The sequence below is a fragment of the Gopherus flavomarginatus genome, chromosome 1 (genome assembly GCF_025201925.1).
Source record: "Gopherus flavomarginatus isolate rGopFla2 chromosome 1, rGopFla2.mat.asm, whole genome shotgun sequence".
Lineage (NCBI taxonomy): Eukaryota > Metazoa > Chordata > Testudines > Testudinidae > Gopherus > Gopherus flavomarginatus.
In genome coordinates, this window is record NC_066617.1 from 287,491,051 (window position 1) to 287,517,065 (window position 26,015).

General features: G+C 44.9%; 1 long non-coding RNA gene across 1 annotated transcript in view; it reads right to left on the reverse strand.

Moving 5' to 3' along the window:
• The window catches only part of LOC127050881 (uncharacterized), a 297,623-nt gene that overhangs the window by 24,351 nt on the left and 247,257 nt on the right, over nucleotides 1–26,015 (reverse strand). The window lies entirely within an intron of this gene.

Sequence of the window (26,015 nt, forward strand, 5' to 3'; positions counted from 1 at the left end):
TGATAGTCATCAGTCCTTCTGGGGCTGTTTTATAACTTTGCAGCTGTATTGTTGGCTATAACTTGTAGTCCCAAAGATATTCTGTCTGTTTTTGTTTTTCTGTTACATGGGGGCAGAAGCGGGGGGTGTAGAAAGGGTAATTTGGGTTTTGGTTTTTTTGTTTGTTTTGTTGTGTTTTTTGTTATTGTTTTGTTTTGTGTCAATTTGTTTTTTTTGTTTGGTTGGGTTTTTTTGCATCTTTCACAGTCATTGTAAGGTCACTACCACTTGGGATAAAATTTCAGGCATTCACCATTCTCAGACCCTTCTAACTGCAAGAACTGTGAGCTGTTAAAGGACCATAGCGTGAGCCATAGCATGTTCTGTGGGTGTTAGCTAACAATTTGCAGGTGCATATCATCCCAGTAAAGCTTTCAAATTATATGCAATTTATAAGCTATGTTTGAAGCTCACAGTGGTTGCATCTGAGCAAATTAGTATCTTATTGGGCTCAAATTTATGAGCCCCATCAAATGAGTGGAGGGAAGGGTGATGTTTCAAACATCCAAAAGTCAGACCAAAAAGCTTTTTTGTTCAGCTTTTGCTAAATGATCTGGAAGTGGGAAAGGACATTGCTCCAAGGGTCTTAATTTTGTAAGTTGAGTAGTGCATTCAGGAAGAGGGCAGCATGTAGTACTGCCCCAGCTGGAAAGCCAAAATTGAGATGAGAGGTTTGGACAAAATAGGAAGTAACCCAATGCTTCACCTTATACTTTCAATAATGCAAACCAACCCTTAAACAAGATTTGAGAAAGTTTAATTAACAACTTATTCATTATTTTTTCCACTTTCCTCCCCAAAATTTTAAGCAGCAGCCAGGGCTAATGGACTAAGCATGGGAGTGGAAACCAGGAGGTCTGATAATTGACACTGCCATGGATTCTTGGGTAAGTCATACAATCACCCTCTCTCTGTGCCAGATCTCTGTCATGGAGCTGTTCATGTCCAGCCAGTTGACAGTTGGACTACTGATATAGGGCCCTTAATGGACCATACATTTGTGGAGGGTTGGTTTAGTGGAGCTCCATCTATGCCAGGAAGTGATGGGACTATGGGTGCAGTGCCTGAAGCCAGCACACTTATACTGAAAGGGAGTTCTCCTATACCAGTGAATTGTCTTCTGGACATTTGTGACCAGTTTTCAGCCACTTTGTCCCTTCAAAGTGAAGGAAAAGGGTCAGATTTCAAAAGATAATTATGTATTGTGCATATCTGATAAGTCACAAAGTGCACAAGATCTGAAAAGGTACTGGTCGAGCTGAGAGGTTATCTACTTGCTGGGCTTTACAATGGTATCAAATCTGTGTATGTGCCGAGGAAGGAAAATTACACATCCAAGGACAAGAGACTCAGGTGGCTGTTGGAGGTCCAGGGGACAGTAGAGGAGAGAAAGGGTGAGCATTGTTGGTTATCTAGTTGGTAAACTTAAGTTTTCTAGACTATCAAACACTTTTTAAAACCTTGATTTTAGTTTTAATTATGGAATGGGCTGAGAGGTCTTGGGCTAGTTCAGTATTTAAATGAACTAATTTGCCTGTAATTACCTATTACATTCAGCTTAAGGCCACATTATCTCATCATAATTAATATTATAACAGTGAATTCTAACTGAATTACTCATGATTGGCTACTTACGCTTATTTGGCTAATTATGTTACCTCAGTTATCTTCAATCTGCTATCTTAGAAACATGGACAACAAGAGAATCTTGAATAGTTATACAGGCACATACCCACCTGCAACAGAACCATGGTGAATGGTCAGATGGTAAAGTGTCAGAGCAGGTGCACAATAGGAAACTACCCTGTGATGTTTGTGCACATCTCAAATATTTGGAAACTCTGACTGCAACTATTCTAATTGCCCAGTTATCTTTCAACAAGATCTATCCTGCATAATTTCAACACAGTGCAATCATCTGTATCTTTAAAAAAATGTCCATTGGATGCAGGAGAGAGAGAAATAAAGTAAAGTGGAGCTGGTTGGAAAAAAATAAACTTTGATAGTTTTTCATGGGAATGGTAATGGAAAAAATTAATGAGAAATTTGCAAATATGTGTGCAAATTCGTCCCATTATTTTTCAACTATCTCTAAAAATGGAGTAAAGCTGATCATTGCTTATGGCAGATGTGGGCAAACTATGGCCCACAGGAAACATCCAGCCCGTGGGACCGTCCTGCCTGGCCCCTGAGCTCCTGGCTGGGGAGCCTAGTCCCCGGCTCCTCCCACACTATCCCCCCTCCCCCACAGCCATGCCACCGTGCAGGCCGCGCTCTGGCCAGCCGCTTCCATTGGGCAGCGTGGGGAGTACAGCTGGTTCTGGCCGGGTGTCGCGGCTGTGAGCTTCTGCTGCTGGTTGGGGGGGAGGTGTGGGAGGGGGTGCGTAAGGGAGCGGGGGATCCTGGGGGGCAGTCATGGAGGAGTGGGTGGTTGGATGGGGTGGAGGTTCTGGGGGGGGCCGTCAGGGGATGGGGAACAGGGAGGGTTGGAAGTCGGAGTCTGAGGGGCCTGTCAGGGGGTGGGGATGTGGCTAGGGGTCAGGAGGGCAGTCAGGGGAAAAGGACTAGGGGGAGTTGGATAATGGGGTGGGATTCCAGGAGACAGTTAGGGGAGGTGGATCCTGGAAGTGGGTGGTCACGGGACAAGGAGCAGAGGGTGGTTGGAAAGGGGGTGGGAGTCCCGGGGGGGCGGTTGTCGGGGCGCTGGTGTGGATAGGGGTCAGGGCAGACAGGGAACAGGTGAGTTGGATAGGGGGCAAGGGTCCCAGGAAGGGGCGGTCAGGGGACAGGAAGTGGGAGGTGGCGGATAGGGGGCGGGGGCCAGGGTGTTTGGGGAGCACAGCTTTCCCTCCATGGCCCTCCATACAGTTGCGCAAACCCGATGTGGCCCTCCGGCCAAAAAATTTGCCTACCCCTGGCTTAGGTTCAAATTATTTTCCAGCAACTGAATAACTAGTCTTATCTGTGAATATGACTCAGTACCTGTCATAAACAGATAGTTAAGGGTTAATGTCTCTTTTACCTGTAAAGGGTTAACAAACAGGGAACCAAACACCTGACCAGGGGACCAATCAGGAGACAAGATACTTTCAAATCTTGGTGGAGGGAAGCCTTTGTTTGTGTTTTTGGGGTTTGGCTTTGTTCTCTCTGGGTCCTGGAAGGGACTAGATGTGCAGCCAGGTTTCTTGCCAATCTCTCTGCTACAGTCTCCTATATATTCAGAATAGTGAATATTAAGGAACAGGTGGTTATAGTCTTTTTAATTGGTTTTCTTCATTTGCAAATGTGTATCTGGCTGGTAGAGTTTTAATGTGTATCTGGCTGAAAGTATTTTAAATTGTATTTCTGCTGGAGGAGGTGTTTTCTCCAGTTTCTATGAGCTGACAGACCCTGTAACTTTTACCATCTAAATTGCAGAGACAACTTTTACTCTTTTTTCTTTCTTTTTATTAAAAGTTTTGCTTTTAAGACCTGTCTGATTTTTCCCCTTGTTGAGGCTCAAGGGAATTGAGTCTGTACTTAACAGAGAAGGGGAAGGGAGGGGAAAAGGGGGAATCCCTTTCTTTTAGATTCACAGAGCTTGAATCTGTTTTGCCTCTGGGTGAGGGAGAAAGGGGAAGGGGGAGGGACATTCCTCCCTGTTTTAAGATTCAAGGAGTTTGAATCACAGTAATCTTCCAGGGTAACCCAGGGAGGGGAAGCCTAGGAGAGGCACGGTGAGGGAAAGGGTTTACTTTCCTTGTGTTAAGATCCAGGGGGTCTGGGTCTTGAGGGTCCCCAGGGAAGGTTTTGGGGGGACCAGAGTGTATCAGGCACTGGAATTCCTGATTGGTGGCAGCTTATCAGATCTAAGCAGGTAATTAAGCTTAGAGGAATTCATGCTGGTACTCCAATTTTTGGACTAAGTTTCAGATTGGGGAAAGATACTATGACAGTACCTATACAATCCCTTCAGACAGCAGAGATCTGGTTTCCATAATAAGTCATCTTATTGGTAAATAACTCACCAAAATCCATTCAATTTACATTAATTCCCTCTTGACTAAAGAGTACAGCAAGTTAGTCTTCACAGGCGTGCACACACAGCAAGGATAAAGGAATTCAGAGCCCAACAACAAGCAGCTCCTTTTGGAGTTCCATGGATTCTAAAATTTAAAATATAGAACAGGGATAGGCAACTTTTAGCATGCGGATCGCCAGGGTAAGCCCCCTGGCAGGCCAGGTCGGTTTGTTTATCTGCCACTGCCGCAGGTTCGGCCAACCGCGGCTCCCATTGTTTGCGGTTCACCATCCCAAGCCAAAGGGGGTTGCAGGAAGCAGCGGCCAGCACATCCCTTGGCCCCCACTGCTTCCCGCAGCCCCCATTGGCTCGGAGCAGCGAACCGCGGCCAGTGGGAGCCGCGATCGGTTGACTCTGCGGACGTAGCAGGTAAACAAAATGTCCCGGCCCGCCAGAGGGCTTACCCTGGTGAGCCGTGTGCCAAAGGTTGCCAATCCCTGATATAGAACCTTTTAGATAATTGAGTTTTCATTTTATTAATATTTTTGAACTAGAGTCTGGCCGACAACATGGCTGAATTGCCACTTTCAAATCTCATCAGGAAAAATTGGCTTTTTTAAGATTTTTCAATTCAAGATGTATCCTGATCTAACATTATGAATCTAAACATGCCTGAAGTTCAGTGATGTTCTGTTTTTCAGCCATTTCTGTATTGTATTAAATTCAATTATTGTGATATTTTCCTTTTTAAGTCTCTCTTTGATTTGTGAATTTTTACCAAAAGGTTTGCAACCCTTCATCCTTTGTAAGTTCTCTGAAATCAGTGTGAACATTCCAGTAGTACTGTAACTTTTTCAGCTATGTTAACTGTGTACTAACTGAAGCTTCTCCTGCATCATGGGCCAAATTCTTTCTTCTGATGCACATGTAAGATTCACTTAAAGCTGTACTCTATACACTCATTTGAGAGCTGATTTTAGCCCTAAAGTGAACAAACATGTGTCTACTTTAGCATTACCAGATTTACCATGGCACCATAGCACCAGACCAGAGCTCAGAAGGGGCCCCATAACACTCACTTCCTCCCCTCTTGCAGCACCGTATAAGTGGAGCCTTTGAGCAGCAGGGATCCAGCATGGGAGCTGAAAACCCAAGGGGCCCTGGGAGCTGTAGTTCCTTGGCCAGCTCCCTGCCTAGAGAGCCAGCCCTGGAGCAGGTAAGGAACTACGTTTCCGGCATTCCCTGGGCAGATATTAACAGGAAAGGGAGGCGGGAAGAGTGGGGAAGCTGAGACCCATGCGCTGCAGCTTGCTGTAGATGGGGAGCTGGCTGCTAGAAGGGGGTGGCACTGTGAATGGGGAACAAGTATGCCCAAGGAGCAGAAGGTTTTAGCCCAGATATCACCCTCAGAAGACTTTCTCAGACTGAATTAGGGATGCTGGTGTGACCTCTCCTGGCAGCCCCCAAAGAAGAAGCTGGGTAGAATGAATGGACAGTGCACCTCTCTATCTGAAGCCTAGCAAGGAGATATGTGGATCCCACTAGAATTTAAAATGAAAAGTAAGGGAAGGGTGGCTCTAATAGAGGACCTGGGCAGCTTTAGGTACAGTACCAAGCACACAGGAGGATTTCCACTTCTGAGCCATGGAAGCAGAAATTGACTTTTCCTTTCCAGATTTATCCAATATTCAGAAAGAGAATCTAGCACCTGCCTTCCAGATTAGAACACCTCAAAATTCAGGAGTGCTAAAGCTCAATTTGGGTAGCTGTTACTTCATTTCTCCCAAATCAAATATACTGATCCACTGTAATTTGCTGTAGAAAAACTAGGAGCAACAAATTGAGCAACAAATGCTGGTGTCTTCCCAGTGCTAACTAGGATTGGAATTGCTATTTTCAACAGACATTACCATTTTTTTTTTTTTAGTTTTGTTTGTTTAAAAGGAAGACAGTAATATTGAACTGGCAAATGCCCCATAGAAATGAAGAATGGAACAAAAGAATAATAAAGGCACCACAACTTTTCCTCATTTATGTAGGACACTCTTATAACATGCATCCAGATATCTTCCAATCACACAAGCTGAAAATTGTTCCACTTTACTGCAGTTCTGTAACCATGTGGGAACCAATCGTGTCTGTGTTCTGTGCACATCCAAAATTCTTACTGAATTCACAAGTGTCTTGCTTTTGTAACCATACTACCTGATATTTTCAGCCCTTGTAAGTGAAGCAGGTTTGCATTTAGTAATTGGGTGGGAAGCCTCTCAAAAAATGTTAGGTGCTGTAGGAGGTGTTGCTTATTCACTAGGTAATGTGAGACTTTCCTGTTATAATAGTAAACCAGTGCAGCAGAGAATCTACTTTGCTCCTAGAGTCTAGAATGGGGTCCTTTGCTTCTATACACAGCCCATTAAAGACAATAACAAGACTCCCATTCACTTAATCAGGCTTTGGACAGAACTGATTATACACAGAGTAATTCCACTGTCTTCACAGGGTCCTCGTTCCACAGCAGAGGGAGGGCCATGTGAGCTTGTTAGAGAGTTGCTGCTCAGGGATGGGAACCTCCTGGCACTCCACCCTCCAAAATCATTCAGGCCACGGCCAGTACATCCCTCGGCCCGCACCACTTCCCACAGCCCCCATTGGCCTGGGACGGCAAACTGCGGCCAGTGGGAGCTGCGATCAGCTGAACCTGCTGATGCAGCAGTTAAACAAACTGGCCCGGCCCACCAGGGTGCTTACTCTGGCGAGCCGCGTGCCAGAGGTTGCCGACCCCTGCTATGGAAGGTCTGAATGAGGAAGGAGATAAATCTGTGGGGAGTTTCCCCTGATCACTGTGAACACGGGTAAACCCACATGGATATACAGTTTAGTGAGAAAAACTGGGGGCTGAGGGAGCTGTATATGGCAATGCATATAGTCAGGCAGAGGTGTGATCAAAATGAAAAATGTCTCTGAGATTCAGTACTGGGTATACTATGGCATCAATGGCACTGCCACACCAGGCCCACACTTGGAGTCCACAGCGACTACATAGGGGCCCACCAAAGGTTAATCCAGCCTGCACTTTAGACTCAAATACTGTCCTTTGCATTGTGCTTACCACTCCTCTGTAACTGATTATTTGATTTTATTTCTATTAAACTATATTATCACCAAAAATTCCATTGAGAATTTTTTTTTCCTAAGGACATCCTGGAACAGAGAATGAAACAGTAATAAACAGTTGTTCCTTACAAATAAAAAAGCAAGCAACAGATTGAAAAAGCAAAAACAACACGTGAGAAACAGTTGTATGCAGATTTTCAACTCACACTACAGGAAGATTGAAATGCACCATAGTTGACGTAGACAGGGTCCTCGTAAAATGGGGCCACAAAGGATTATCCATCTTTGTGAAGCATCTATGAGTGAAAAGCACTATGTGAGTGCTAATTATTATAGAAAACCAAAAAAGTGTCAGGGCACTAAGATAATAATAGACAAAAAACAAAGGGAGATCTTGTGTCTGTGGAACAAAAAGCCCCAGGAAATTAAGGCTATGTTGTTTTTAAAGTGTCTGAGCTCTCTAAGATTTCTAAAATGGTGTTTAGTTTTGTGCACCCCTCTTGAGAAAACCACATTTTAAAAGTCTAGTGTCTGTTTTTTGTTCTATCCTCACAGGGTTTTTACTACAGTCACATTTTTCTAGCCTCGTTCTGTCTTAGAAACTCTATGGCCTAAGTCAGCAAGTTTCTTTCCCCTCTTCCACCCCCATAACCAGCCTTTCCTCAGCTGCACTGATTTTATGATCAGCTACGTTTTTATAGTTCTGAAAATTCCTAGAAGCCTTTGTAGGTCTCTCTCTCTCCAAACACCTCTGAATTTTAATTCAAGCTTCTGTTACAACTAGCTAGGATGCAGCTGCTCTGGTAAAATTTCTCCAGTACCAGCCACTATTTGACTTTCCTCATGCCTCTCTTGCAGGTGTGTTTTAAACACCTGCTAGTCCCTTCTGTTCTCTCTATGAAGGAGTCAAGGCTCTTCTATGAAAGCCCCACTTCCACTGCAATGCTTCTTTGAGACAGAGGTTCCCTCAGTGGACTTTGACAGCTCATCAAACAAACTGTCTCTATCCATGCAGAAAGAAGACATTGGCTGGCTTGATGAGAATGAGAAACATTCACACATGCTCACTATTATCCACATTTGTATGTCTGGAAATTGATCCCTATAGAATGCTCCTACCCCTGATCATTAAGGATTTATTTTGTAGACTAGGGCTAGTCAAAATTTTTCTGTGAAAACTCTTTTTCAACTTTTTGTTGGGCTTTGAACAAAACATTTTTTCTTTTGCACAGTTCTGTGGAAAATTTCAATACGTCATTAAAAACATGTGCCTGAAGACCAAAACACTTTTGGACAAAACCAGAAATATTTAGATTCAAAATGGCACCACAATGCCTCATGGGATTTGTCGTTTAGGTGCTTTGTGCTTCCATTCTCCTCTATGTGCTGGTCTCTCTGGCCGGACCGCAACTCACATGGTGCACCAGGAGTAGCGACTGCTATGACGAACCCTTCTCCCCTCACCAAGAGAGAAATTGATATATGCGAGGTGTAGTCCAATCAGAGAGGAGATTAGATGCATAAGGCATCCCCAAACTTAAATGCCTATGGTGCTATTTTAAATCAAAATATTTTGTCTTCATGCCAAAATACATTGTTTTTTAGCTGAAATATTAGTTTTCAATATTTTGCTGAAAAGCCAAATATTTTTCAGAAAATTTCAATGAAAATGAAATATTTGTCTAAGTTTTGCATAAAAACCCTATTCTCTGACAAGCTATACTGTGCATGTTAAATTTTGTATTTTCATGTTAATTTTATTTCATTTTAGCCAGAGGCTATGCGCCAAGATGCAATACCAATGTTTCCACTTCTCCACTAAGTGTATGTCTACACTACGAAATTAGGTCGATTATATAGAAGTCAATTTTTAGAAATCAATTTTATATAGTTGATTGCATATGTCCACACTAAGTGCATTAAGTCGGCGGAGTGTGACCTCACTACCATGCTTAGCATTGACTTACGGAGCAGTGCACTGTGGGTAGCTAGCCCACAGTTCCCGCAGTCTCCGCCGCCCATTGGAATTCTGGATTAAGCTCCCAATGCCTGATAGGACAAAAAACATTGTCACAGGTGGTTTGGAGTACATTTTGTCAGTCGCCTTTCCCTCTGCGAAAGCAACGGCAGACAATCATTTTGCTCCAGACACCAGAGCGATTAAAAGAGCACAGCAAGGCACACTGCGCATCAAAGAGGCTTTGAAAACCAGTTTCATGACTGGCCAGGCTTCAGTGTGACAATTGTGTGTGTTTCTCCTTGATGCAAACCCATCCCCTTTGTTGATTTTAATTCCCTGTAAGCCAACCACCCTCCCCACTTTGAAATAAAATAACTATTATTTTGAAACCATTTATTCTTTCTATATTAATTTAAAAAATGAGATAACAGACAAGGTAGCCCGGGTGGGGGAGGAGGGAAGGACAAGGCCACATTGCTTATTGTAGCCACACTAAAAATCAAATTGTTTGAATGACAGCCTTCTGTTGCTTTGGCCATCTTCTGCAGTGGAGTGGCTGGGTGCCCAGGGCCTCCCCTGCCACGTTCTTGGGCATCTGGGTGAGGAGGCTATGGAACATGGGGATGAGGGTAGGTGGTTATACAGTGGATGCAGCGGGGGCCTGTGCTCTTGTTGGTTTTCCTGCAGCTTCAACAGATGCTTCATCATCATGTCCATTTGCTCCCCCCAACAGATACTTCATCATGTCCTTTCCTGGCCTTTGCCACTGAATGCCTCCATGCATTAAGCTGTGTCCTATCAATGCGGGAGGACTGCATGAGCTGAGAAAACATGTCATCGCGAGTGCATGTTTTTCCCCTTCTAATCTGCGATAACCTCAGGGACAGAGATGATAGGGAGAGCGTAGAAAAATTCTACGCTCTACGATTCTGAGGGGACTGCATGGTCACCTGTGCTGCTGAGTTTGCCATGCTGACCAAACAGGAAATGAAATTCAAAAGTTCCCGGAGCTTTTCCTGTGTACCTGGCTAGTACATCGGAATTCAAAGTGCTGTCCAGAGAGGTCACAATGGAGCACTCTGGGATAGCTCCTGGAGGCCAATACCGTCAATTTGCATCCTCACTACCCCAAATTCGACCCAGCAAAGTCAATTTTAGCACTACTCCCCTCGCCAAGGAGGAGTACAGAAGTCAGCTTTAAGAGCCCTTTAGGTTGATGGAACAGAGTTGGTTGTGTGGACGCATTCATTTTTAAATCGACCTAATGCGGCTAAATTTGATCACCCCGTAGTGTAGACCAGGCCTAAGTGACAGGTTAAGCACTTTGGCACAGGTCAGTTGTCTCTGTGTCTATACCTAAATCTTATCAGTTTATGAGTTTGCTATGAGTTTGCAGAGAAGTAGAGATATATATCTTTAGTGATCTAATGGAACAGACAATATCAGGATAGTCCAAAGCTAAGAGAAGATTTTACAAAATCTACCCTTTTGTTCGAGACCAAATAAACAGTTCTCATTTCAATGGAGACCAATAAAATAATAAGTGCTTTTCACACAATTTCCTGTGGTTATCTTTAAGAGTAAGCAAGGAATTTAGCCAAACATTGAGGTACTCTTATCCCATATTTCCTATTCTCTTACCAATAAATGCTATGTAGGTATCATACTGCTGCTGAGTCACATAGAAAATATTTTACATATAAATAACTCACCTAAGTTAAATATTGATGCATAGGCCCATTAAACAATTTTTTCCCACTATAGCCTAGTCCTCCACTGGCCTGCATCTTATGTAGTTATTTACACCAATGCAAAGTGACAGGAAAACACTACTAAAGATGAATGGTAGCATTTTCCACTACTTTTCACAAGTGTAAATTACTACAATAAAATTACAAGACAGCATGATTCAAACACCTTGGTCCTAATAATTAAGTACCATAATGGCCTAGGGCCTAGCAACTTGAGACTGCATCTAAATCCACAACTTGCCAAGACAACTTCATGGGGGGGAGAGGGGAAGGAAGGAACACAGCAGGCGACAGAGCCCAGAATGAAATTCATGGGAGTGGGGTATTCTCAGTTGAGGGACCACGACTGGAAGAAATAATTATATTCACTCAAGCCTCTCCCCAGTTAGTAAGACTGCTTAGGGAGATGAATGGAGAAGCAGGAGAGAAGGAAACTTATAGTGAAAAATAAACAAAGTCAAAACAAACGAGTAATGACTGATGAAGTAGGGGGAGTTGCTCATACAGCTACCATGCAAGTCTGTTGTGCATCTGGTACCTAATTACCACAGTGATGGATACACTAGGGATTCCTGGATACAAACTGCCTGATCTTGCACCAGTGAAGTCAATGGAATCTCTGCCACAGAGGAAGAGAGAGAATGGGACTAATTCTCATTAACACTAGGGTCACTTTACCCAGCTAGAACAGTGTGAAGTAGCTTTAGCGTGAGTGTAAGGTAATTTAGGCCCAATTACACTGTCCAAATGATATTTGTGGTAACTTTGTACATGGAAGTCAGGTTCCTTGAAGTCTTCTGTGGCATAATTCCTAGTTAACTAAGACTGAATTAATAAGTCTATATGAAGTGCATTGGTATTATTTCTATAAGCTGGGGTTTCTGGGGTTTTTTAAACAGTGATGAGCAATCCTCAGCAAGACTGCAGTAGGAATTTGGATTATTGTTAAGTAAGGATGCTCAATAAACAATCTGTCACCTACAGTTCTTGCATGCAAGAATAGGCTTTGCCAGAAGAGTGCTGGCACTTGCACTTCTATTCTGTGGGGGACATACCAGAAAAGCAACCTTTCATCACTCTCCATTCTGGACTTGGATGGAAAGCAAGCTGGGAACCAAATGTGCCCATTTTGAAGTCCCTTCATTCTGATACAGTGAGGAAGGAAGGATGGCCTAGTGGTTAAGGTTGTAGTCTGGTACCCTGGAGACCTACTGCATTCCTGCTCTGCCACAGACTCACTGTTTGGCTTAGTTAAGTCATTTGGGGTATGTCTACACTTGCAATTAGACACCCAGGGCTGACTCAGTCTCATGCCGCTTGAGCTGCAGGGCTGCTTAACTACAGTGTAGACCAGGGGTCGGCAACCTCTGGCACGTGGCTCGCCAGGGTAAGCATCCTGACAGGCCGTACCAGTTTGTTTATCTGCCACATCGGCAGGTTCGGCAGACCGCAGCTCCCACTGGCTGCGGTTTGCTGTCCCAGGCCAATGGCGGCAGCGAGAAGCGCTGTGGGCCAAGGGATGTGCTGGCTGCAGCTTCCCGCCTCCCACATTGGCCTGGGACAGCGAACTGCGGCCTGTGGAAGCTGCAGTCCGACAAACCTACCAATGCGGCAGGTAAACAAACTGGCCCGGCCCACCAGGGTGCTTACCCTGGTGAGCCGTGTGCCAGAGGTTGCCGACCCCTGGTGTAGACATTCAGCTCATGCTGGGGCCCGGTCTCTAGGATCCTGAAAGGTGGGAGGGTCCCAGAGCTTGGGCTGCAGCCCAAGCCAGAAGGTGCATACCACAATTAAACAGTCCCGCAGCCTGAGCCAGCTGGCATGGGCCAACCATGACTGTCTAATTGCAGTGCAGACATACTCTCTGGGACAGATTTGTAAAGGTACCCAAAGTCCTGGTCTACACTGGTGCAGGGGATCTATCTAAGATATGCAACTTCAGCTGCGAGAATAGCGTAGCTGAAGTTGACGTAATTTAGATCGACTTACTTCCCGTCCTCTCGGCACAGGATCGATGGCCGCGGCTCTCCCATTGACTCCGCTTCCACCTCTCACCCTGGTGGAGTTCCGGAGTCGATGGCAGAGCATTAGGGGATCAATTTATTGCATCTAGATGAGACGCAATAAATCGATCCCTGATAGATCCATCGCTACCTGCGGATCTGGTGGGTAATGTAGACCTCAGCTCATTTTCAAAAACACCTGTCTGCATCTTTAGGTACCTAAATACTTTTAAAAATGTGGCTTAATCTTTGTGCCTCAGGGCCCATATATTAAATGAAACTCTAGTATTTTCCTACTTCACAGAGACATTGCAAGGATAAATTCATTAGTAATGGTGAGGCACTCATATACTGTAGTGCTGTGGGCAATAAGTACCTAGATTATACAGAGATTTTATATAAATGAGAATCAGGCTTACACTATTTAAAGTGAGTGGGAACTAATATTTGTTTCTGTACTTACAGCCCAGTCAGGTATAACTTCAGTTTTGTTTTAATTGCATGTAATTGTCATGGACATTAATGATAGTACTAGATACAGCAAGGCATGGAAGCAGATGCAGTAGAAGCTTCCTTGCCAATGCACCTTAGTTCTGATTGGCCACATTCCTGCTATTTTCAAGTCTGTTCAGAATGCTGACTGCTCTGTGACTTCAATATGAAGTTCAAGGCCCTCAGCATCTTGCTGGTTCAGGACCTGAGTCCTGCCTTAGCAGCTCTTTCTCAGTCTCATTAATGAGCCAGCAACAGGAGCCCCAGTTAGTGTCCCTTTTGTGTGTAATGGTACCTAATTAGAAACAGACCCCAGCTGCTGCGATGAAGCAGGGAAAGCACTACCTAAATTGAGCTGGGAAATCAATAGAAGGGGGAAAGAACCTAGAGGAAGGTCCAGTAGTTTAGGGCTAGCTTGGACAATACCCTGACAAGAGTGATAAATCAAAATTGCACTCAGGAAGGGTGATGGACCTTTTGTTTAGAGGTGAATGCCTGAAGGAGACTCTGGTCATGTCACATGAGACCGAATAAGGAAGTCAGGGAAGGGACCTGTTGCGACTGGTCATTGTGGCAGAGGAACTGACCACCAGAGGGAGAGCAAGAGACAAAGTCTCCTGCAACTCTGCCTCCAGGCAAAAGGAAGAACCCTGAGGTATGGCCATCCCCCCCTTCTAAAATCGTACTTGGCTCCCAACATGGCCACATTACCACCAGAGACTGCCTACATTCTTTCCATCTCCCCCTTCTGGTGGTCTATTTCCACCAACAACTGCTTCTTTTCCTCCACAGCCTGCTATCTAGCCCTTTCACAGAGTCAGGTTCCCCTTCTCTGTCAAGGAGAGGAGGGGTCTCATGTCCTCTCCTTTCCAGGCTGTATCTGTGACCTTCTCACAGGCCTTGTTTTCCTCTTGTGTCTCCATGCCATTCACAACAACTGCTCCTACAGGGGTACTAGTTAAGTCTGCCTCACATTGCCTGGTTCCCCTTGCAGATTTTCTGCTGTCACTTCCTGGCTCCCATGGGGCACCTCTGCATGCACATCCATCTATGGGAGGCTAGCGTTAGTGACCATAGTCCTTTCACTTGACTCCCCTTTGCCGGGATGGGGAGAGGTGTCTGTTGAGTAGCTGTATCATTCTTTGATTCCAGTGCCACCTCTGGTGCACCTGCCTCCTAAGCATTTGTGCCACCAGATGCCTTCTTCTTCCTTTGCCAATTCTTCAGGCTCCTGCCTTTCTTCCTGCATTGAGCCTGTTTTCTCTGAGGGCAGTGTCTTATTACATGGCCCACTTCTTTACAAGTGAACCCTGTGTACTTCTTAGCCACTGGCAGAAATTCTGTGACTTTTCTTGCTGTTTGCCCTGGTAAATCAGTCTCTTCCCTCCCATCCCCAGCCCACTTGATTGAATGGCAAGCCCTTCTTAAATGTCCAACCTGTCCATAAGCCTAACATCCCCTTGGCCAGGTCTCAGGCCTTCTGGGTCCCTCTTTCTCTACATGGTACCTGTAACTATTGCTGCTTCTTTGATGAAGGATCCATAATAGGTGCTGCAGCTCCAGCTGCACCCCCTGCCACTCTGAGTGTCAGCTGCTGACACAATATCTGGCTTTGCCTCACAGAACCAGTCCTCCCCAGAAACAGGTGTATGAAATTTAGTGTCCATGTCTGCATAGCAAAGAGGAAGGGCAGCCTCACCAAAAAGGTCTCCTTGTATCCTGGTTCCATTTTTCTATCAGGGTCCATCCCCTCTTTCCAGGAGCCGTCTGGATCCCACTTCTAGTACCATGTGGAAATAAGCATCCTTACCTCTAGGTACCCCCTTGTTCCCAGATGTAGCATTGCAGGGGATTTTGCCTCTTGCACTCCCACTCATGGCCACTTCCCCTGCCACAATGATCAGTCACAGCTGATCCCTTGCTTGGACTCCCTCACTGAGTTGTGTGATATGGCTATAGGGCTGAGCCATATACCAGTTCAGTCCCCTTCAGGGATTCAGCTCTAAACAAACAGTCCTTTACCCATCCTGGGCTCAATTTTGATTTATCCCCCTTGTCAGGGTACTGAGCTTCTCAGGCTTTTCTCTGCTGGGAGCCTAAGTATCACTTTAACTGCCTTTCTTCCCTCATGAGCTTCTACATCATTCCCTCATCCTCACAGACCCTACCATGGGGCTCCTCTTCACTCTAGGGCCCCACCATCCCCAGGAGCTAACTCCACTGCTGTTGCTCTGCTTCTGGGCCCTAGCCAGTCCCAACTTACCAGACCTTCCTCTAAGCCAGCATGTCTCAAACCGGGAGTCCCAACCCAAAAGGGGGTCACGGTATTGCCATCCTTCCCTATGCACTGCTTTCAAAGGTGGGTGGCCAGAGAGCAGTGGCTGCTTTCTAGGTGCCAAACTCTGAATACAGCACCACTGCCAGCACTAGCACAGAAGAAACAGTGACCTAGAGGGGTCATCACAGCCTGAAATATTTTCAAAGGGAGTCCCCACAAAAAAATAATTAATTTAATTTAATTTAATTTAATCCCTGCTTTAGGCCCTTCCCAGGAAAAGGGATGCTCTGCCTAGTTGATGTTTTATTGCCTTCCCAGCTCAATTTAAATAGTGCTTCCCTTCTTCACTATCACAGCCTGGGTTAATTTCTAATTAAGCCACATCACACCCAGTTGGTGCAATTAATTAGGTCTTATGTTGCTAGTTCATCAGTGAGGCTGAGGGATAGCTGCTAACTGAGGGGCGGGGCTGAGCCCATCTTACCTCAAAGGACCTGCTAGCTCATGACACATCCATTCTGATAAGGAAGTTTTTCAGTCACAGAGGATAGTGATTTCACAAGGCAACAGGTAGTGGAGAATAAGTGTAAAGTATAAGTGTAAAGAAGTGAACAGCTAGGACCTGATCCTTCCCTGCCCTGCATCTTCCCCAGGCATAAATGACTTCACAAAGTGAGTGCAAGGTAGGTGTAAAATGAAGAATGGTTTACACCCACTTCAATCACCACGCCAAGTGCAAGGCAAAGGAGAATTAAGCCATAAGCACAAACGGGCTACACTTGCAGCTGTACAGCACTGGGAGTTAAAGCTGTCTTCATACAGCTGTGTAGGGAAAGCGTTGCAGTGTGGCCACATTTGCAGCATTTGCAGTAGTGTTGGGAGTGGTGCATTATGGGCAGCTATCCCAGCGTTCAAGTGGCTGCAATGTGCTTTTCAAAAGAGGGGGGGGGTGGAGTGTGACAGGGAGCTTGAGGGGGAGAGAGAGAGAGTGGATTTTTGGAGCTGACACTGTGTCAGCTCCCTGCCTTGCAAATTCTGACCATATCCCCCACCCCTCTCTCATTAACTCTTAAATACAAATAGCCTTCAGACCAGATAAGCAGCTGCTCCAACAGACTCCCCTCCCCTCCCCTGCCGTGCTGTTTCTCTCCTCAAGCAAACACTAGCTGTGGACATTCTCTGCCTGCCTCTGCTTGAGCAAACAATTGCTGTGTTTGTTTTTTAGATAAGCAGCTCTGGGAGCCCCAAGTTCACAACAAAACAAAGAGAGGCACTACAACAAAACAAAGAGAGTTCTTTAGTTAAAAACATTATGGGACAATTCCGGAGGTCAGTTACAGAGTAGTAAGATTAATCACTGTTTACACTGGCACTCCAGCGCTGCAGCACCAGTGCTGTTCTCTTTATTCTTCTCGTCCATGTAGAGTACAACCAGCGCTGTAGCCAGGGAGATGCAGCGCTGTATGTGCTTTGCCAGTGTGGACGGGGAGTAAGTTACAGCACTGTAAAGCCACCACCAGCACTGTAACTCTCAAGTGTAGCCAAGCATGCATATGTTAAAAAACTTCTGACCTCTGTTATAGCAAGTCCAAGGACCATTGTTCATAAATACCAAATGCCTCAGTACTGTTTGTGTTAAGCAGAGACAAAAGAGATCCCAATCCATATTTCTAAAGTTATGTATCCACACTAAATTCATGCATCTCGTTTCATTACTTTTCTACTTCAGCATGCAGTTTTGGATTAAAGTTGAAATGGCTTAATGAGAAGTTCATGAAAGAATCAAACACCTAAAGATTGTTTTGAATATTATTTTTAGTGCTTTCCGGCTCATTTCCTATAGTCCTGCTGATATTACTAAAAAGGTTGCCAAAAACACTCTGGCAAATGGTAAAGATTCAAATAATCCCATCCAAACTTTTTTGTGGATAATTAAAGGATTGAATATCGTGAAGAATAGGCCACTTTTTATTACTCATAAATCATTCACTTCTATAGATGTTTTATTACCTCATGTCTCTAATTATTATTTTTAAAAGCCTCTAAAAAAACAAATAAATGTTTCAAATAATGAACATTTTCAGTCTTGCAGTGCCAAGCTGAGCATAAAAAGAATATTTCCATCTGCTCCCAAAAAGGTTATTTATTTCTCATTGGCAATAAACAACAGCTCAAGAAGCAGATGTTGAGTCAATACTCATACATCAGGTAGTTGGCTTGCTCCTACTAACTGTTGGTTTACTTCCTATTTCAGCAGAAATGTTATTGAACCTGACAGTGGATACAATAAGTGGTTTATTCATTAGAAGGGATGCACATCTTTTCTGTGCCCCATAAACCATGAATGTTTTCATAACTTGGTACATTATTATGTCATGTATCAGTGGGGTAGCCGTGTTAGTCTGGATCTGTAAAAGCAGCAGAGTCCTGTGGCATCTTATAGACTAACAGACATTTTGGAGCATGAGCTTTCATGGGTGAGTATTCACCCACGAAAGCTCATGCTTCAAAAAGTCTGTTAGTCTATAAGGTGCCACAGGACTCTTTGCTGCTATTATTATGTCATGTTACTCAACAAAAGTTGCCTGAGCTATGGACTAACTTGGTAATTTGGGGGTTTTTCTAATAAGCTATGTTTACAGTTTCTGCCTCTGAATTTTTCATCTGGTTCACGGGTAAAAAATAGACACATTTTACTCAAAGAACTGTTTTTTTTTTTGGTGATTGCTCCAGTCAAAATTTGGATTTCCTCATTTGAATTGGATCTTGTACTTTCTACATGAAAACTACAGTGTCCTGAATTGCTGAAACTTGCACAATATTTTTTTTTAGGTTCATTTTTCATTCAAATAGTCTTTAGGGACAAAGACTCTCAGTGGGCCAGGTCTTCAGCAGGCATCAATGGACACAGCTCTATTGATGTTAATGGAGCTGTATTGACTTATGCCAGCTATGGATCTGGTCTGCTGTCTTGAGTTTGACAGACTGGAAGTTGTTAAGCCTTTTTAGACACATGTAAAGAGATGTCCCTTTAATCTGGGTATTAGATGACTTCATATGTATACCTATTAGAGAAGGGTTTATCAAACAGGGGTCACTGGTTCTGTAGGGAAAGCCCTTGGTGGGCCAGGACAGTGTGTTTACCTGTCCTGTCCACCTGTTTGAGAAACCCTGTATTAGAGTTTATCTGATATGATTAAGATGAGCCACAGAAGTTACTAGCTCTGCATGTTTTATGTGAGTAGAAGAGAGGATGCTCAAAAGTAGTCTTTCCACTAGAAGAACAGAATGATTTTTTATTATTATTTTCTGAATCAAGAAACAAAGCCATGAGAGTCATAGCTCACATTCACAAGTATGGAATTTGTGTTGAACAGAAACCTAAAAAAACTGAGGCCCTAATTTTGAACCTCTGCATTGTGCTGGGAAAGAAAGAAAATGAGAGAAAACACGGGAAGTAAGGTCTGAAAACAGCAAGAGAGGAGTGCGGCCCAGGTGGCATGTTTCCCTTTACTCTCACAAATCCTCTTTGCTGGCCCAGGGTATTGTGTGCTGTCTGCACCATCACATTAGAAGGTAGTATTGAGGAACAGATTAGCCAAATGAATGGTCCTTGCTCCTGGTATCTTCCCCTGGGATCTATAACATTTAGTGCCAAGCTTCAAACTCCATGGAGTGGGGACTAAAGAAGGCTCGACTAAGAAATACCATAATTAAGAATTTGTAACATTTCTGATAACTGAGAGAGGGGAAGGGATAAAAATTGTGCTTTCCCTCCATTTTTTTAGTCATGAGCTTGTCTGATCTCTGTGATTCTACTAAGATGTACCTTTTTTCATTTCTTGCAAACCCTTCTGTAGCCTTTTTAAGTGGCAGTTTGTAGTAGTTAGGGGAGAAAAAATCAGTGTAAACTGTTAAACTAAGAACAATATAGGACATATTTTAAAGCAGGCAGAATTATCTAACATGGGCATACCCTGTACATCTGGCTAGTTTATTTCTAATGGTATCTTACCAAATTAAGGCATAAGTACTAAAATAGGCTTGTTTAGATGAAAGAGCACAAATTGGCTTCTTCAGTACCTTGACTACATGCAACAATGTAATGGAAAAAGAAACGAAGTAAATGGCATCTAATTTGCAAGACTGGCCAATTATCTATGCACAAATAGCTCAAAAAAACTGTGGTATATGAAAAAAAATACAGTAGGTTTATATGTTCTTTAGACATGGATGTTTGTAGAAATTTAGCGTGGTCTTTTCCAGCCTCAAAGGAAACGTTGAGTATATTGTTTAAACATCAACTTTTTCATATGAAATAGGATTTAAAAGAAAATGTAATTTCTAGGGATAAAACTTCTTTAGTAATTATGATTAAACTCTGTATGTATTAGGGGAATTTAGGTCAGTCTTTTACCTCCTGTTAATGTAACCTTTAAAAGAGTTATGAGAGCTAACTTTTTTTATCCTATTACCTCTAAAAACAATTAATGTATTAGCAAGAGAATGAGAGTCACCATGTAAAGGATTGCATCTGACGAAGTGGGTATTCACCCACGAAAGCTCATGCTCCAAAATGTCTATTAGTATATAAGGTGCCACAGGACTCTTTGCTGCTTTTACAGATCCAGACTAACACGGCTACCCCTCTGATACATGTAAAGGGAAAATGTAATTCTTGGGGGGAAAATGGCTATATTTAAACAAACCAGATTTTAAGTACTTCCTGTCATCATTGCCAAACCGCTACAGTTTAAACTGCTATTCCTAATGATAAGTAAGAATAAATAGTTACAACTTACTGATTCCAAAGATACCTCTGCACCTGAAATGTGAACTCTGGGGGTAACTGTTCTCAGACACTGGTGTACACTGAAATCTGTGGGGTAGATCTTACAGGCTGGATAAACTGCACTCAATTCAGGAACAAGAAATGGCAAACAGGGGCAAGGCTTTAAATCAGGGGTGGGCAAACTACTGTCCGCGGGCTGGATCCAGCCCCTCAGGGGTTTGAATCTGACCCGCAAGATTGCCACCCCAATGGCGCCATGGGCCCCGCACCGCTTCCAGAAGTGGCCCTGCAGCCCCTGAGGGGGGGCAGAGGGCTCCGCACGCTGCTCTTGCCTGTGGGTACCTCCCCCGAAGCACCCATTGGCCGGGAACGGGGAACCGTGGCCAATAGGAACTTCTGGGGAGGTACCCACATGCAAGAACAGCAGACGGAGCTCTCTGCCCCCCGGCCCTTTCCCCAGGGGCCACAGGAATGTGATGCCGGCCGCTTCCCAGAGTGGTACTAGGGAGCCTGCCCTGGCCCTGGTGTGCACCATTGCCACCCCAGAGCTGCTCCAGGTAAGCGGCGCTGGTCTGAATCCTGCACCCCTCCTGCACCCTGCACTCCAACTTCCTGCCCTGAGCCCCCTCCTGCATCCCTTCTGCACCCAAAATCCCTGTCCTGAGCCTCGTTGTACACCCTCCACCCCTCCAGCACTCCAACCCCCTGTCCTGAGCCCCCTCGTACACCCCGCACCCCTCCTGTACCCCAGCGCCCTGCTCTGAGTCCCCTGCTGCACCTCACACCCCTCCTGCACCCCAACCCCCTGCCCTGAATCCCGTCATACACTCCACACCCCTCCTCTGCCCCAACCCCTTGCCCTGAGCCCCTTCCTGCACACTGCACTCCCTCCTGCACCACAACCCTCTGCCCCAGCCTTGTACACAATTTCCCCACCCAGATGTGGCCCTCGGGCCAAAAAGTTTGCCCACCGCTGCTTTAAATAATTCTGGGACTAGCAAGCATTTTCCAGTTTAAGTCAGAGGTACCTTAGAGCTGATGTAATTTATAAGTGGCTGCCCAACAAATTAATAGCATTCCCTGTAGAGTAAACTACTGCCTAATGTGAGCATATGTGGCAAAATCTGGCTAATATTTGGGTGTATCTCAAGAATTACTATTTAACTTCTGGCACAACTGTATGCAAAATTTCTCTGTAAAAGTTCTTCACACAGCAGTGCCTTTCCTAGATCACAAAATCTACAAGAACTAGAGGCCTAGAACCTCTGGATCAGGCTCAGAGCTCCACCCCAACCGCTTTGCACAACTCCAGCAATATCGATCAGAAATAAACTTCCTTTAACTGGCCAGTCAAGTCAGGTTTGTGGCTGGTTTCCTTTGCTGGAATGGAACAAAATGGCTGAGTATGTTAGTGTATCTGCACCTAAAATAGTAGATACATACACTACAATATTGGTACTACTACATCTTCACAGTTTGAGCTGCACTTCAGTCTTTAATGTAAACATACATTAAGGACTTGTCTACATCGGGAACCTATTGTGAAATGAGCTAACTTGCTGTGTGGATGCTTTTCATAGCTTAGTAGCCTGTGAATGAACTTCTTCCAGTGCATCTCCTCTATCTTGAGATATCCATACCCCGCTTTCTCCAATGATGAGTAAAACTTCTGACCTCTGTTATGAAGCATCCAATGTACTAGGTGATTCTTGTCTATACCCCAGAGGTCACTATAGCTCAGTAATGCTGTATGTATCTAATTTGCAAAGTTATTTTTTATGAAAGATACTACATATATAAAAATATTAAAATATTTTAACTTTACTGAGAAATAGTACAGGGGGATGGCTGCATTATTACAATTTCTTTAAGGTACCTGATTTAATTTAAGTAATCAATCATACTACTTGATACTTACCAAAGCAGTATTAGGAAACATTAAAAAAAAATTATAGATACACCTATCTCCTAGAACTGGAAGGGACCTTGAAAGGTTATTGAGTCCAGCCCCCTGCCTTCACTAGCAGGACCAAGTGCTGGTTTTTTCCCAGATCTCTATGTGGCCCTGTAACGAGGCAGTGTGGCTCCCCTCCTCATCCAGGAGGGTCAAGCCCCGTCACTCACTCAGAGGGGCGGGGCCACTAAGCGGAAGTCCAGCTCCTCAAAGGGTCAAGCATCGACCTGGAAGGATAAAAGCCGGCCCTCAGGCCTCAGTTGGGGCCCAGCCACCGGCAGGAGCAGACCTGTCAGCAGGAGCTCCTGACTGCGAGGCTGCTGAGGCCGCAGGCCGGTGTCCGGACTGGCCGGGGCCTCCCGACGCTCGCTATACCGAGGAGCTGCCAGAGCTTCCCGACACTCGCTATAACGAGGAGCTGCCAGAGCTTCCCTGAGCCCGCTACAATGAGGAGCCCCCAGAACCGTCCCACCCCTGCTGCGGCCCCAAGGACACCCCGGAACGGGCCTGGCCAGACTTCCTGGAGGAGCTGCCGGACTTGCCGCCCAGCCCTGGCCATGAAGAGCCTCCGTGGTGGGACGTCCCTGAAGCGCGTCCCACAAACCAGGTAGGCTCGGAGGGGCATACTGGAAGTAGCCCGGAGGCAGCCGACCCGAGTCAGGCTGCAGATTTCCCGATACCCATGGCAGTGTGTTGCGGTCAGGATCCCCACTGACCACCTGCAGCGGTGATCACAGCTTCTAGGGCCCCGGGCTGGAACGCAGTGGAGTGGGTGGGCATGCATTCCCCCTGCCACCTGTCCACGGGTGGCAGAATCCCCCTCCCCCCTCGGCCTGAAGAGGCCAGCTAAACGGAGATAACTGTGTATTGGTGTCCCGCCCGAACCTAGGGCTGGGCCCCCTTTGACTGTGCCACTGCTCGGTCCTGTCCCAAAGGGCGCGAGCGACCCGCACCCTTGCCAGCCCGTCCCTGAACCAAGAGGGCCGGAGCTGAGGTAACTGTATATTGGTGCCCCGTCCGAACCTAGGGCAGGGCCCCCTTTGACTGTGCCGCCACCCGGTTCTATCCCCAGGGACCGAGCCACCCGGACGGTGGGCTACAGTTCCAAGGACCTAGACCCTCAAACGACAGGTCGAGGCCGGTGTGGCTCCCCTCTTCATCCGGGAGGGTCGAGCCCCGGCAACGCCCCCGCTTACAGGCCCCCTTAAGGATTGAACTCCCACAACCCTGGGTCTAACAAGCCAATGCTCAAACCACTGAGCTATCCCTCCTGCCAATAGTTCTTGTTCCTGCAATGAAATCTTAATTTGAACACCTGCATTATTGAGCCTCATTGCAGGATCAAGGCCCTAGTCTTTATTTGATAAATCAGAACAAATTAATCATTAAGATTATAATAGATCAGGGCCAACACAGACAAATAAATAAAACAAATTAATTAGAATGTTTTGCACAATAAGTCCATACCATCCTTCTTAGCTATGTTATTAGTCAAACTTCAATCATGAATAAACCATACAGTTAAAGACATAGCTATAGATTAAAATTAATTGTGTATGTAGTTTCTACTTTATTTCCACATTAAAATAACTTAGCACAACAGTGTTAGCTCCCACCCCATGAAAAACAAGCATGCATATGTTAAAAAAAAAAAAAGCAGATATACCAATAAGCTTTTGATAAGGAAAGTCTCTGAATTTGGGAACTTTCTGGGAAATGTCATTACAATTTATTCATGTATCTAACTGAACTTGTGTTGAACCATTTCTCCTTTCCTTCCCTTTGAAGGGTTTTGTAGAAGCTCAAGGAATAGCCAAAACTTCCTTGCCACTGAATAATGAATGTAGGCTGTTCCTCACTTCAGTAAACACTGCATTTTTGCAAAGAAAGAAACCAGCTGGTGCATGAATATCAAGCTTGCTCACACATTTCAAGATAACTTTTCTCAAGATACATCTTCAGATAAACATCAAACCACAATCCTTTTGGCATTGAATATGAAGCCTATTAAATAATAAAAGGCAGGAATATTTGTTTTTGTGTATAAGGTGGTGTGTTCGGCCTAGCAGAAAGTCTTCTTATCTCTCTGGGCTCCCACAGTCCTGTGGAATAAAAATGGGGCTGTGCTTCAGTGGTTTTCTGTGGGCTCCCAGACCATATTGGCATATGAAATGCTCTTCATTCAACAGATGGGAAATATTGCTTTGCAAGCTGGTGCCAGGAAGGGAGGGTAGATGGGAGAGAAGAATACAGGGGCCTAGAGATACAGACAGTAAATGTACATTCCAGAGAGTGGTTAACGGTCAAGAAAAGCAAGAGTTCACTGAGGCAAGACAGAGAGGAATGTCCAAGTTGTTCTTTGATTGATGGTCAGCAGAATGCCAAGGATCAAGAGAAAATAAGCACAAAAAGACATTTCAGTACGGAAAACAAGGCATTAATAGTGAATATCATGCCTCACGCTGATGATGATTTATACTCTGGCTTGCAGACAAAACCACTAATCTGGTGCAGCTAATAACTTTCAAGGCATGGAAAACTTGAAGGACTTTTTCAAAAACGATAGAGTACATAACAGCCACAAAGTTTGTCTTGGAGGTTACTTTCCTTTTTCTGAATCTCCTGTAATCATTCAATTTGTATGGTCATCAATATAGAAAGAATTCTAAGTTGCCAGTAAGACTAAAATTGAAAATATTTCTAGTCATACAGTTCCAATTGCTTACTTTACCCAGAGTAAACCTAACATCACGATGCAGTGTTAGAGTGTCAGACACTTACACCCTATAGATATACATATACCTGGTATGCTTTTGTTCTCATAGTTAATATATGAGGGGAGCTATGTTTATTAGAGAGTGTATGGATTACAAATGGCAATCTTTTTTAAAAAAAAAGTAATTAAATTACCTATTGAAATCTATCTGCTCTTTTTCTTTAATAGATTCCAAACCCAGAAGGGATCACTTAATCATCTAGTCCAGGAGTTCTCAAACTGAGGTCGGGACCCCTCAGGGAGTTGCAAGGTTTTTACATGGGGGATCGTGAGCTGTCACCCTCTGCCCCAGTCTGAATTTGTCTAGCTTCAACTTCCAGCCATTTGATGAGGTTCTACCAGAGATCAGCAACCTTTGGCACGCGCCCATCAGGGAAATCTGCTGGTGGGCTGGGATGGTTTATTTACCTGCAGTAACCGCAGGTTCAGCCGAGCACAGCTCCCGCTGGCTGCAGTTCGTCATCCCAGGCCAATGGAGGTTGTGGGAAGCAGTTGCCAGCACATCCCTCGTCCTACACTGCTTCCCACAACCCCCATTGGCCTGGGACAGTGAACTGCGGACAGTGGGAGCTGTGATCGGCCGAACCTGTGGACACTGCATGTAAATAAACCGTTCCGGTCTGCCAGCAGATTTCCCTGATGGGCCACGTGCCAAAGGTTGCTGATCCCTGTGTTATACCTTTCTCTGCTCAATTGAGCTGCCCATTATAAAATATAAGTTTCCCTGTATGTACCTATAGACCAGGGGTCAGCAACCTTCAGCACATGGCCCATCAGGGTAATCCACTGGTGGGTGGCGAGACATTTTGTTTATGTTGACCATCTACAGGCACGGCCACCCGCAGCTTCCAGTGGC